General features: G+C 38.1%; 1 protein-coding gene across 9 annotated transcripts in view; it reads right to left on the reverse strand.

Annotated features, from left to right (window-relative positions):
• SULF1 (sulfatase 1) overlaps positions 1–12,754 on the reverse strand; it is a 181,357-nt gene that overhangs the window by 66,986 nt on the left and 101,617 nt on the right. The window contains exon 1 of one of the 9 annotated variants that reach the window (XM_071554383.1): positions 167–322. The exons of the other annotated variants lie outside the window; for them this stretch is intronic. The gene's annotated coding sequence lies outside the window, so the exon portion shown is untranslated. Of the gene's footprint in view, positions 1–166; positions 323–12,754 lie in introns of those variants that run through there. 9 annotated transcript variants of the gene reach the window in all.

The raw sequence follows: 12,754 nt of genomic DNA on the forward strand, positions 1-12,754 counted from the left end.
GGGGTGCGCCTTATATAATTAACATAATGGCGCATAAATCATGAGATCTGTGTACCCACACCTGAGACTTCATATTCAGACATGCAACATGAACTACAAACAGATTAATAAAGAGAAACAATGTAATGAGAACAAGATAGAAGATAAAAAGGGCCCCATCACTCACCTAAAAATGCGCTAATAGGAAGATGCTCTAAATTTCAGGGGGAGAAGCCACAGGAGAGGGAGGGGATGGGACTTGATGCTGGACTGCTAGAAAAAGGATCGTGTTCTTGTTTCCACATACACCTTTTATTTTAAGCTTCGCAAGCTAAACAGTTTCATGCTCCTCACTCTGGCAGGCTGTAATTACACCAGAAGAGTGTGAATGCCTTTAAAAGGAAAATCCAAGCGTCTGTGGCAGAGAAATCTTGTCTTTCATTGTCTCTGCACCAACAAATACTCCAGCCTTCCACTAACATTATAGCACTGCAAAGTCAATACAGGGGATTACCATTTAACATTAAATGCTACTTCAATGATTACACAACATTCAGCTAAGTAACTGAAAGTCTGTAATTTGTCTGGGCAGACTTAAAAATAGTTGAATTTCCATGTATTTGTTGTTAAGTCCCACAAAAACTGACAAAAACCCTGAAGACCAGAGTTACCAGAGAAGTCAGCCTTCTTCTGACAGATACCAGATACCACATGATCTTGGTGCAAACCCAGAAATACAATGTCTCTAAATGTCTGATCTTTAAATAGTGAAACTTTGACTCACATCACAAAGCACAAAAGACTACGTGAAGTGAGACGCAGTGTTTAGTTTCTTACCTCAGTTGTACCATACAGCAAACTTTTCCAGACAATGGTGACCCAGAAAGTGCAGCCATCCGGACTATGTTGAGCAAACATTGGCACCAATGTTTGAATAATCCCCCACAGTATGAAATGGCAAGTTTCTGACAATTACACCTCAGTGCTAATAAAATTTGCACTAATCTAAATTGACATTAGCCAGTACTTTTCATTTTACCCTCTCTGGTCTATATTATTTAGTTTTTAAAAAAATCCTTTTTCTGTAGCAAGTTAGAGCCACCTTTGGCAAATCTTTTCTAGAAATAACAATATGAAGATTTCTTTTCCAATTCTATTTTTTTTGTATTGATGGATAAAGGACAATATCAGGCCAGATCTACACATATAAAATTAATCACTCAGGGTTCATTGAACGGTTTTTGCACAAGAGCACAGTAATGCCATATTTTGTTTTTCCTATTTCAGCTTTGCATACAGCAAATTTTTATTAAAAGGTGACTTTTGACAACTTGTTCTTTTACAGTCTATTTCCCGTCCTAGAAGGAAATGAAGAAAACTGTCAAAATACAGGCTTGATTGGAAAGATAAGGCTGCAAAGTTTGTGTTGGATACCGGCTTGTAGCCTGTAAGTGCAGACACTGCAATTTGTCTTGAGAAATGGACAAAAATAGGAGAAATTCTGAAAAGGACCTTTTCAAATTTATATGGGGAAGCAACCTTAAATTTTTTTCAGGAATAAAGACAGTACTATAAAATGCTTTTCTCTAGCCAAGTAAACAAATGCTATTGGTGAAATGTGAAGTATATGTATCCTACAGAAGCCACCTATGAGAACTGAAATCTAGTCAGTAAATAAAGGAAACCAGAGGAATCCACAGAAACTAGTTTTTGTCATCTGAATATAATTTTTTCTTTCTGTCATTTTTTCCCCCCAGGAGCAGAAATTCATAGTTTACAACCACCTTTCAAGGGATAAAATCAGAAAACACAAATCTTTAGTTGTTTCTATCCTGCTAGTATTGTAATGGGCATTTCAAGGACTTGTTGGCATGGAGAATTAATTACTCATGAAACTTCAATTACATTGGCAGGGCACTGCAAAGAGAGGTTACAAGTGCCACTTTGTGTGATATAGCATAAAAACTATGAAGACTTTATTTCTACGTCTCTTACGACAGTATTACGCAGTAACTAAGAAGAGCGTTTTCCACTTGGTTTTCATGTCCACATTTTTACTCTCTTCACTTAAAATGACATTTTGTGTTTGGCCAATAAAAATATGCCCAGACTCCTACACTTCATTTATGAAACAGGGCACTGAGTATCCATGCACAAGAATACTCCATAACGGATTTTAAAGATATATGGACTTCTTAATATTTAATATTCTACAAATGCAGCTTCCATATACCCAAGGAATCTGGCTTACAAGAACAAATTTCTTGTTTGCGAATCTGAAAGCAAATGTTGGAATAATGAGTAAGGATATCGGACATACGTCCACCCCCAGTACCATGTGCTATCCAATGCCCACACCAGTAATTCATGACCAAGTGGCAACAAAGGGTAAACAACTTTGTCTTCTCTATACCACAGCATTGCTGTTTTCTTTTGACCAAGAACACTGAGGATATTGCAATATCCAAAGTAATACGTTAAGGTCCACTGTTCTATTGGCCTTTCCTTAGGGGTAAAAATATATCAGCTACTTCCAGTAAAGGAAACAGTGTTAATAATAGTAATAATGTGGACTGTGATTGTGGAGCTTAAGGATCACAGACTCATAGAATCACGGAATCATTAGGGTTGGAAGGGACCTCTGGAGATCATCTAGTCCAAACATCCTGCCAAGGCAACACAGCCTTCAGGGGTGTCAGTCAGTACCCGCAGTTTGTATGATTAGCAAACAAAATAATGAGAATTCTGGTTTCTGTTCCCCAGATAACAGCAATAAATGTGCCCAATGAATTGAGAGTGTAAGGTATTATAGGGATCCTAACCCAAAAAACTCCTAATGCAGCAGCAATTTGTGTTGTGTTCCTCACTGCTATCCAGTATCCCACAGATCTTACCTCTGTAGTTAGATTTCCTTGCCTCCAAAAATTGACATAGTCATATATAATTAAGATGTAGTCCAACACAGATGTTGTGCAACTCAGGACATTTTTTAGATTCTCTGACAAGTGCATAGAGCTTTGCACAAAAATACATTAAAGGCGTGGAAAAGAAGCAGAAGGCCCTGTCAGTGCAAGTGTTAAGTTGCCTCATTTCCTTTATGCAAAAGATAATGTAAAATTTCTTCTTACAAGCTTCTCTGATAAACAGATAAAACCTCTCAAAGAAACACAACCTCAGATATCAATCACTGGAAGAAAATGAGCTTTCCTTTCTCATCCCAAGCAGAAGAGCATCTTCCTATGTATTTTACCTATGACCTGCTGACTTGACAGTTTTGGTTTTAATGAGCACTTTTTACAGGAATATGACCTTCTTAAAATCAGGCACTCCATAAGAAAAATAGAAAGGCAAAGGACAACTAGAAGAATTCTCTTAATTCAGGGTTGGAATTCTGCTATTGTCAGTGTTTTGTGATTTCCAGTGACCCTGGAGATTGGTCACTGGGTGGGCACCTGGTGACTATAATTTCAAAAACCTGCCAGTCTGCCCGTGGAGCAAGAAATCAGTCATTGGCATCATGTTAACTGGAGGTGGCTTCATCCACCCGTGACCCTACAAATGCCAGAATTAGTGGTTTACAGCTACCATTTTCAGTTCTTTGCTTTATACTGAAATGTGTCCACCTGGCAATGCTGCTGTACTCGAGAATATTTTGCATACATGGAAACTCCAAGGTGAAAGAGAGTGAAAGAGGTTTTCTCAGCCACAAATATACAGCTTCTGTGAATCTTTGATGTTTACGTCAAAGGGTGGATGGAACCATGTAAACTCTCACATAGTCTATGCTATGAATCGTAACAGGTGTGTGGTTAGAGACCCAACAAAATGAGTAACTTCATGAGATTAGTAATTGCATGAAGATTGTGCAGACAGATTAAAACTATGTAATAAAAGGTCAGGGAGGCAAGATGTTGATCTGCACCACAGCAGCCCAGCAGTTCAGAGGTCTTAAATCTCTCCCTTAAGTCACATTGCCTTGACAACTAGAGGGTTGTGACACACTACAACAACAACAACTCTCACTTTCACTAATACAGTGAAGCACTTCAGTGGAAAAAGCTGTTGACAGGTGACTGTTTTAAGTTTAGTAATCTTAATGCTCTTCTCACATCTTACTCTTCTATCTTGTATTTAAAAAAGGCTAATGCTGCAACTTCAGACTACCAAGCACAACCGCGTAAATCTGCAGGTCAGCTTCCTGTGGGAATATTGAGACTGCAGCCATGGGAAACATATTTACAGTAGAGCAGAAGTCAGGAAAAAGCCAGACCTACCATTTCTTTTTAAAGGTTAATCCCCTAATCTAGGTTGTAAAGTATAGGATTTACAGTGAACACAAGAATGTAGTTCCTATCTGGGTTTCATCTAATCCTTATCTATTGGATTTCCAACACACTTTACTAATCAATCAGCTATCTGCTCCCCTTTCAAATGTAATCTGTGCATTCTAATGATGTATCCTCAGTGCCTCAGGCTAGGTTAATTTAAAGTAACTATAATTTAAAGTAATTGCAGGTAGGGAGAATTATAACCTTATATTACGTTTTTACATTGTAATTTTGCAAACAGTTACAGACAGGAAAGGAAAAAGCTTGCAGTGACTTGAAAGTATAATGCACACTTGTTAACCCACTTTTATAACCTTGTACAGGTTAAGGGATATTCTTAGTAGGTAGAAGTTTCCACCATTTCATTTGTTCGGGTGAAACAGCAAACTCCAATAACATTTTCAAAGTGCGTAACTGTAGAAGGAATTATCTGCCTTTCAGAAAAGAAAAATATGTCTTTGATTTTAATGCTGTTAATATAGCTGAACAGAACATTAAAGAAAATTAAAATTAATGTTTTTATATTAACCTCAAATCTGTGAAAGTTTTAAAAGAAAATTCCCACATATTTTTCAGTAAGAAGAATGTCTTCTGCTAAGTTACAAACTTCTAATAATATAAAGTTACTTAAATGTATTTCCCACCATTTGATTTATTTTATTTTAGCATTTCATATTTCAACACAGCCAAGAAGTGCACTTGTCATACAAAAGAGCCTCATATAATTGAGCCAGATGACGTGCCCCACAAGTAAAATCAGCCATTCATGAAAGCTGGTCACCAGAGGCCATTTCAAACAATGCACATTTCAAAGTAATCTAAAGTAATCCCTTTTTTCTACTGATTTGGTTTCCAGGCAGTCTTAAGCACATGTGTGCAGCAAACAGGAGGCTTATTAAAACCTGATGTTATACTGGAGGTTATAATGCCATTGCCTTGTGATTGAATTCCATGTCTGTTAGTCTTCAAAGAGAGGCAAAAAAATCAATTAAATTTATATGCTTATTAAACATGAGTGTCATGATATGTGCAGTTTATTAGCACTTGCTAAATAATTAAGACCGAGAGATAATTAGATGTGTGCTAGGCTCCAAGCAGGCTCCTGATATCAGATTTTTTTATCTTTAAAGAAAGTGACTTTCCAGCTCGAGATAATATAATAACTAAAAGACTTCCAAGTATTTTTCAAATATAAAGAGTAAATTCTATGTATGAAGGAATCTCAGGTAATTTTAAAGTTCCATTTTAAAATCACATATCTTTGCTATACTCCTGCCTACTTCAGCAGTGTGGGGCACTAAGAAGATATACCATACAATAACACACTGACAATTCAGTGATTCAGTAAGTAGTGTTGCATTGGGAGATCATATCGCAGAAGTTATAAACAGCAATTTAGTTTGCACATTTCTTTAAATTCCTATTTAAGTCTACCCTCTTCAGAAACTGCAAGAGCATAGCTTTCCATATCTTCTTTAGATAGAAAACTCTTAATTTTAAAAGCTTACTGTCTAGATATTTTACTTCCCCTCAGATGTCTGAAACTCTCTTTGAAAGATGGATTTTTGATTTTTGGTCTTGTAAACACTTTTTTCCCCTAAATAAATAGACATGATTAATTTGATTACAAATACAGCATCTTTAGGACAGAGTATTTAAGGATCTACCTATGTCTTTGAGAAGACAGAGAACACGGCCATTTCCTCATGGCAAAGTACACACCTCTGGTGTCAATGGGAGAGGTTAGGGTAGATTGTGCCATCATGCAGGTGGGTGGTCTTGAGTGGAAACTGAGCCTAATGCATGGCTGCTTTGACCACTCTCCTTGCTGACCACACAGGGGAAGCAATACACACTCATGGGAACCAGAGGGGTCTACGTAAGGACTGAAGGGTGAGGAAATGTCAATATGAATCTACGTAACTGCATGTATGCAAATAGATAGCATCATATGTATTTCTAGGAGAGGTACTCAAATGTACTTTTAGCTGGAATGCTAAAGGACTGACTGCTCAGGAACACCATAGGACTATCATCCCCTGGATAACCAGGTGAGTCAGGCAGTTCCTCTAAGTGCTTTTTGAAAACTTACTCTAATACTACAGTGCAGAAAGTGAACTTAGTTGTAGCATCAGCACTTTGTGTGCTTAAATACACTGAGTGTGCTCATGTGAATGTAGGTTCATTACAGATTGCATGTTGTGAGGTCTGTTGACTTTTCTTTCACTTTCAGGTCTGAACTCCAAGACTGATTTTTTTTTTAAATAATCCCATTATATTCAAATGAGTTTTATTTTCAGTAAGTTCAAACTGAAAGAGGACTACCAAGATAGACTTGATGAATCAGGTCCTGAGTGCTGTTTGTAAAGCACAATCTCTCTTGGTAGGCTACTGCTTTTTGTCAGGCAGTTTTTCCAGTCCCAGCACAGTACAAATTCTACCTTCACTGATTTAAATGTAAAAGCTCCTTGACAGACCAAGAGATATGTTTTCAAATAAGTTCTTTCCTGACAAACCTGTAGTATAAAGAAGCCTACTAGTAACAGTAAACAGTCAGACCAAACAAAACAATCTGTTACAAAAAAAACAGATTCTTCATATCCTTTTCCATAAAGACTAGTCAGGAAGGGAGTTGCACTGACTTGAGGCACTGCTGAGAAGATAACCACCCTGCCATCAATCTTACTTTTAATTGTCTTTGCAATCAGGAAGCCCCTGATGGTGTTCCCCAAGCTATGTTACCTGGTGGGGCACAAGGTAAAGCCCCAGCCCAGGAACGGGAGGACTTGTGTCTGCTATCACAGTGATCCTTCCAGTCCCCTCACGTCCCATCACCTCACTGTCCCACACTCCCTCTCTCCACACTCACTCTGGCAATCCCCTCCCTGTGTACATTTCTGGGGGACTCACAGAGTGACCTGTGACTGATCCGTCACGGGGAAACTGAAAATCATCTTCACATGGCCATGTTCTGTCAAGTGAAAACACTTTTGTACAGGAACGAGAGCAAATATGAGCAAGGAGTACAATTGATGGATTTTACTGCCAGATCAGGTGTCCAAGACTTACTTAGACCCTGATACATGTTTTGCTGTGCAAACTAAATACCTCTGTTGGATTCAACAGGACTGCTCAGCTGCTTAAAACAACCACCTTCAGGCTCTTCAATACATTCCTGGTGCAAGGATGTTTTAAGCTCTTTGGTATAATTTCAGAAAAAACCCTAAGCATTAGTGGCATATGAGGGAAGACCAAAATGTACAAAGCATTTGAATACTGAATTTCACTCAAAAATTAGTAGTTCTATCAAAAAAGCCTGAAATTAGAGTCACATTTGCTTGTTCAAGGACAGAATATATCATATACAGCTTCTCTGTCAGGAATACCAGTCTGAAATTTGAAAATCCATTCTTGAAGAGCTGCTTGAAAATAACCCTCAGTCTGAGATCTAAAAGACTCAAGAATGACTCACTGAAATTATCCTGTGAATAACTTTATCTCAGAAAACATTTTGAAAGGGTAGCACATATAAATGCACCTTCATTTTCCAAGTGAAAATGCCTGCAGAAACACTTTCTTCATCTTTCAAGTGCACATACAGGTATTTCAATTTCACAGCACTGGCTTCTGTAGATGAGAGAGCATTTTTAAAGCATGAAAGATGAAGCTGAATACATTGAGGCAAACATTTTTTTTTATTTCCAAAGCACTTCTTACCAAGCAAAGTTCCTATTTAGCAATGAAGACACATTATTTTATACCACATTTATACATTTTATATATATATATATATATAAATAATCTTCATATATAGTTAATTTTAAGCCTGCTTATGAGCCAAGATTCTAAGATGCTTGACACAGCACATAACTAATTATTTTCTCTAGCAGTAACAGAGCAGGCAGTCAACCTTATGTTGCAGCACCTGACTGTGCATTATGCACAAAGAAGGAAAGACAGGAATAGAAATTGGTAATCATTAGGTAGAAACTTCTGAATAATACAGCATGGATCAGGAATGGCAAAGAACAGGCCATATAGGAAATCACTCTCAGAAAATTGAGATGAGATAGAAAGGCAAAAGACAGTACTGTAGTGTTTTTCTTCATTTTGTGTAGGAAGGATTTTGGGAGGCATCCCAGGTTACAGTGATTATTGTGGGGAAACCATCAATGCTTGCTTTACTAGATGGTTGGGTTTTTTCCCCCTAAATGTACATGAGCCGTTCTTATATGAAAGGTGTCTCATAAACTGTGTCAATGACCCAATTCAGAAACGTTTAGACCAACATACAGAGAATCCAGTTCTCTGTCTTTAGCAGGCTCAGCTGTGAGGTCATACCAGGCTGCTCAGGGTTTTACCAAGTAAGGTTTGAAAACCGCAAGGGTGGACACTGCTCAAATGCTTTGGGGCCCTGTTCCACTGCCTGACTGTTCTGAGAGTGAATTTGTTATTCCTTATATCCAATTGGAATTTATATTTCATGTCCATTGTCTCTTATCTTGTCCTCCTACCATGCATGACTGTAAAGAATGAGGCTCCATCTTCTCAATGACCTCTCTCTAGGCACTGTGGGGCTACTGTTAGATCACCTGAAATCTCTCTTTGCTCCAGGCTGAACAACCCTGCTCCCATAGCTTCCTCACACAGGACAAGAACTCCAATCCCCAACCATCTTGATGGCCATCTGCTGAACACATTCCAGTTTACTGATGCCTTTCCCATATTGACAACCTAGATCTGGACATATTATTTTAGTCAGTCCTAGAATTTGGTATATAGTAGCCTCATGGAGCAATGTCTGCATCTGTCAATGCATCTGTCATTTCATCACTGTACACAGCTTACAAGAAATCCCTGATACTTGTCCTCCTGTTTAAGATTCTTCAATGTTAAAGACTAAATTTTGTTCACCAGTCAAGAGAATTAGCCAAAATTTCAGGCCTTACCCAACATCCTTTGAACTGGGGACATGTCTTCCAATTATTTCAGTTGTCATTGTGTCAACAGAAATGAAAACTGATTTAGAATCTTTTTTGTTTGTCTCATTAATAAAAAAGTGAAAGCAGTAGGCACTTAGAAAAAAGTCCAACTTTATTATGAGAAAAGAGAGATTTGAAATACCCTGTGTTCCAGTCCCATGTAAATGTAAAGAGCACAGCTGGAACAAAACAAATGATCTCACTGGTTTCTGATGAGCTGAGTGGTGTAAATGTTTCACACTAACAACACTGCACACTCATAATATAGGAGCTAATTCATCTGCCATGAATACATTCCTGTGTATGTTGTCCTTTAAAATAAACAAGCAAAAATGAGTAATTTATTGAGTTAAATGAATAGTTTTCCAGAGGGGCCACTTCTGTCCCATATGACTGATTTTAAAGTCTAAGTGAAGGCAGCTCAAATGTTACATCCTCTGTCTCAACATCTGAAACAGTTACTACTTTAAAATATGGAAATTCAAATTTTTCACAGAGTTAAGTTCCAATTGTTCCTGAAAATATCATTAAGGCTGCTTGTTTGTTTCTTAGAAGACTTGAAAACTCTAAGCACAGGGCTGCAGATGGTGAATCACGATAATTTTCCAAAGCCTCTGTTTACAATGGCGTTGCATGTGCAAAATATGTTTATTTCTACATTTCATTTATGAAATTTTGACGGAAGGTTTATAACCACAATAAAGCAGTTTTTATAGGAAAAATCTCCTGGAAAAGAAGGCAAACCATAACCAGCCCTGTATGTATTAAATCTGACAAATCCTTTTTATTTTTCAATATCTTAACAGTTATCAAAATTTATTATTCTTGAGATATCAATATGGTCTGTTAACTTCACAATGATTAATGTGTTTCCCAGAGTTTTTCTCCACTAGAAATGAGGCTATTAACTTGCATTTGTTTCCGCAGAATCCTTCCAAATAGTAAGGGTTACTCATGTAGGCAGCTCTGATCATAAGCTCTTAATAATAATCTGAGACTGAGGGTCATAGGTTTCTTAGACTAACACAGGCTCCTAATAACGTCCTTCCAAAATTAAAGGTGCTTTCCATGGCTTTCAGTGAAGAGCAAACAATGCCTCTGGGACAGAAGTTTCAGAAAAAGACTACAAGGAGATTGTGACGTAATTGCTGTTTTCTGCTCAAACATCTTCCTTTGTGGCAGAAGATTTCAACAATGTACATTAATACAGAAAAACATCCAGACTGAAAATATTCATGTTTAGTGTCCTGATGCGTATCTGGAAACTGTAATTTCATCTAAACAAAAGCATCAACACTGTTTGGGAAAAACACTTATGATGGTGATGGTGTTAAACAGATAGTGCAAAAGACCTGCCCATCTCTCTGTTCTTTTTTTCAAATTATAATGTGCTTTTATAAAATTCTTGGCTCTCTCTAGTACCTCCCTTAAAAGGGTGGTTTCAAGCAGACAACGTATCTTAAATCCCCTCCCTTGACCTTCAGGATGTGTGGATCATGGCACCCCCACAGGACAGAGCATAACCCACTTCTCAGTCACCAGCTTGCATTAACCCCACCTTCTTGTTTTTTCATTTTATTGAAAGCTCCTAGAAGCTTACCTTTTCCCTAACTGGTAAAATATGTTTAGATAATGGACATGTTTAAATCTGGCCAAAAATATATCAAACATTTCAGGGTATGAAGAGGGAGAAGGGATCTGAAATGAAAAATACATCGTGCTAAAGTATCATATGGCAGTGGCTTGTTTCATTATCTCCCACATTTAAAAGGCTCTGTTGACTCCTGTCAGAGGCATTTGTCTTAACCTTGTAGTGATTTGTAAAACTCTTGCACATATCTTTGCATGACTTTATTTATCAAAACTATGTCTTTATTACAATATTGAGTTACATATTCCACTTTCCACGGAATAGAGCTGGGAAAGAGATACAGCGAAATGTCTGAGCATTGGCATCTGTTTCCTACACCTGCTAATGTAATTTTTATGTATCTGCAAATGAAATCCTCCTGTGTTTCCAGTAACACCTAGAAGCATGTTTTCAGGACACAGGTCCTGTCAGCCACAGACGGTAGCAGCCAGGTAGGATCTGGCAGCCTGTCCCACCCTATGCCCCAGTCAGCAGCAGGGCACAGGGACAGCCACAGCCCCACACATTGGGCAACTCCCTGGGGATGAGGGCAGGCCCAGGCCAGGCTGGAAAATGCCGGGCAACGCTGGGGGGGACCAGGGAGCTGAAATGGGGTCTGGACCATAGGCAGGGAAGTGAAGGCCCTGGAGGGGGCAGGGGCTGGCTGAGCCAGATGTGCCTGATGGCCGTGACACACATAGGCAGCAACAGCATCAGTTTTAAGTGACAGAGTAAGTAGCGATCCAGCTGAATGAGAATCAAAACCATTGCATGTAACTGTAGGAAAATTGCTCTTAAAGTTGTAAGGGGCAAATACATCTCACCAGGAAATTGTTACGGATAAAACCACAGCTGCTGTGTAGGAAACGGAATAGACAAGAAGAAGCAAAAATTGTGACACAGTAGAATGTCATAAATCATCACCTTTACCAGCATGATAAAGAGGGGCTTATTTATTATAACTTATCCTATCTTCTATGGTTTAACATTTAGTACAGCATCTATGCAAAATATATATCCTCTGTCAACAAACGAATGATACAGGATTTAGCCTACAGGTGAGGACACAGTTGGAAAGCAATTTTAGGAAGCAAATAACCATAACCAAAGAGCAAATATCTATTGCTAATATATTTTCTTTTTAGCATGAAATTGCTTAAAACCAAGGCAGCTGACTGACTGGTGTGAATCAGATGGATCTCCTAGACAGTGTGATGAATGTCACAAGTTAGCATCTAATACCTGCCTAAGGCTTGAAAAACTACTCTGTATGCCATCTGTTATGGAAATACCCTGTTGAACAGGACTTTTAGACAAATTTTTAGTCTGTCATTCTCTCTGTTTGTAAACGGTATATGGAATATAACACTTCCAGCATCTTTTCATGTTTTCTTACATAATGTCTTTCATGCAAAGAATTACCTAATTGATTATCACTGGTATAAATGAAATAGCATTGAAACTAAAACAAAGAAGGATCAGCTTGACTACTCCAAGTCCAGACTAAGCTCTCTGCTTACTCCCAGATGTGAGGCTTAGATGGAAATCCTTAACTTTTCAACCTGAAAATAAATTTCAATACCATTTCATGCTGGGGAAAGAAAAAACCAAAAAACACTGGAAGGTTTTTGTTTTATTTGCAGTGTGAAATGAAAAAACCTGAATCCTTGGAAACTAAACTGACATCCTCTGGCCATCTCTACCTTTAATGAAAGACATAGTTCAGATTATAAATCCCTATGATGTTAAATGACAGGAGTTGTAAGTACAAGGCCTCCCCTAAAATCCAGTGATATTACTACTGGGGATGTTATACCAGGAGTTTGCAAAACAAA

The sequence above is a fragment of the Pithys albifrons genome, chromosome 4 (assembly GCF_047495875.1).
Source record: "Pithys albifrons albifrons isolate INPA30051 chromosome 4, PitAlb_v1, whole genome shotgun sequence".
NCBI classification, from domain to species: domain Eukaryota; kingdom Metazoa; phylum Chordata; class Aves; order Passeriformes; family Thamnophilidae; genus Pithys; species Pithys albifrons.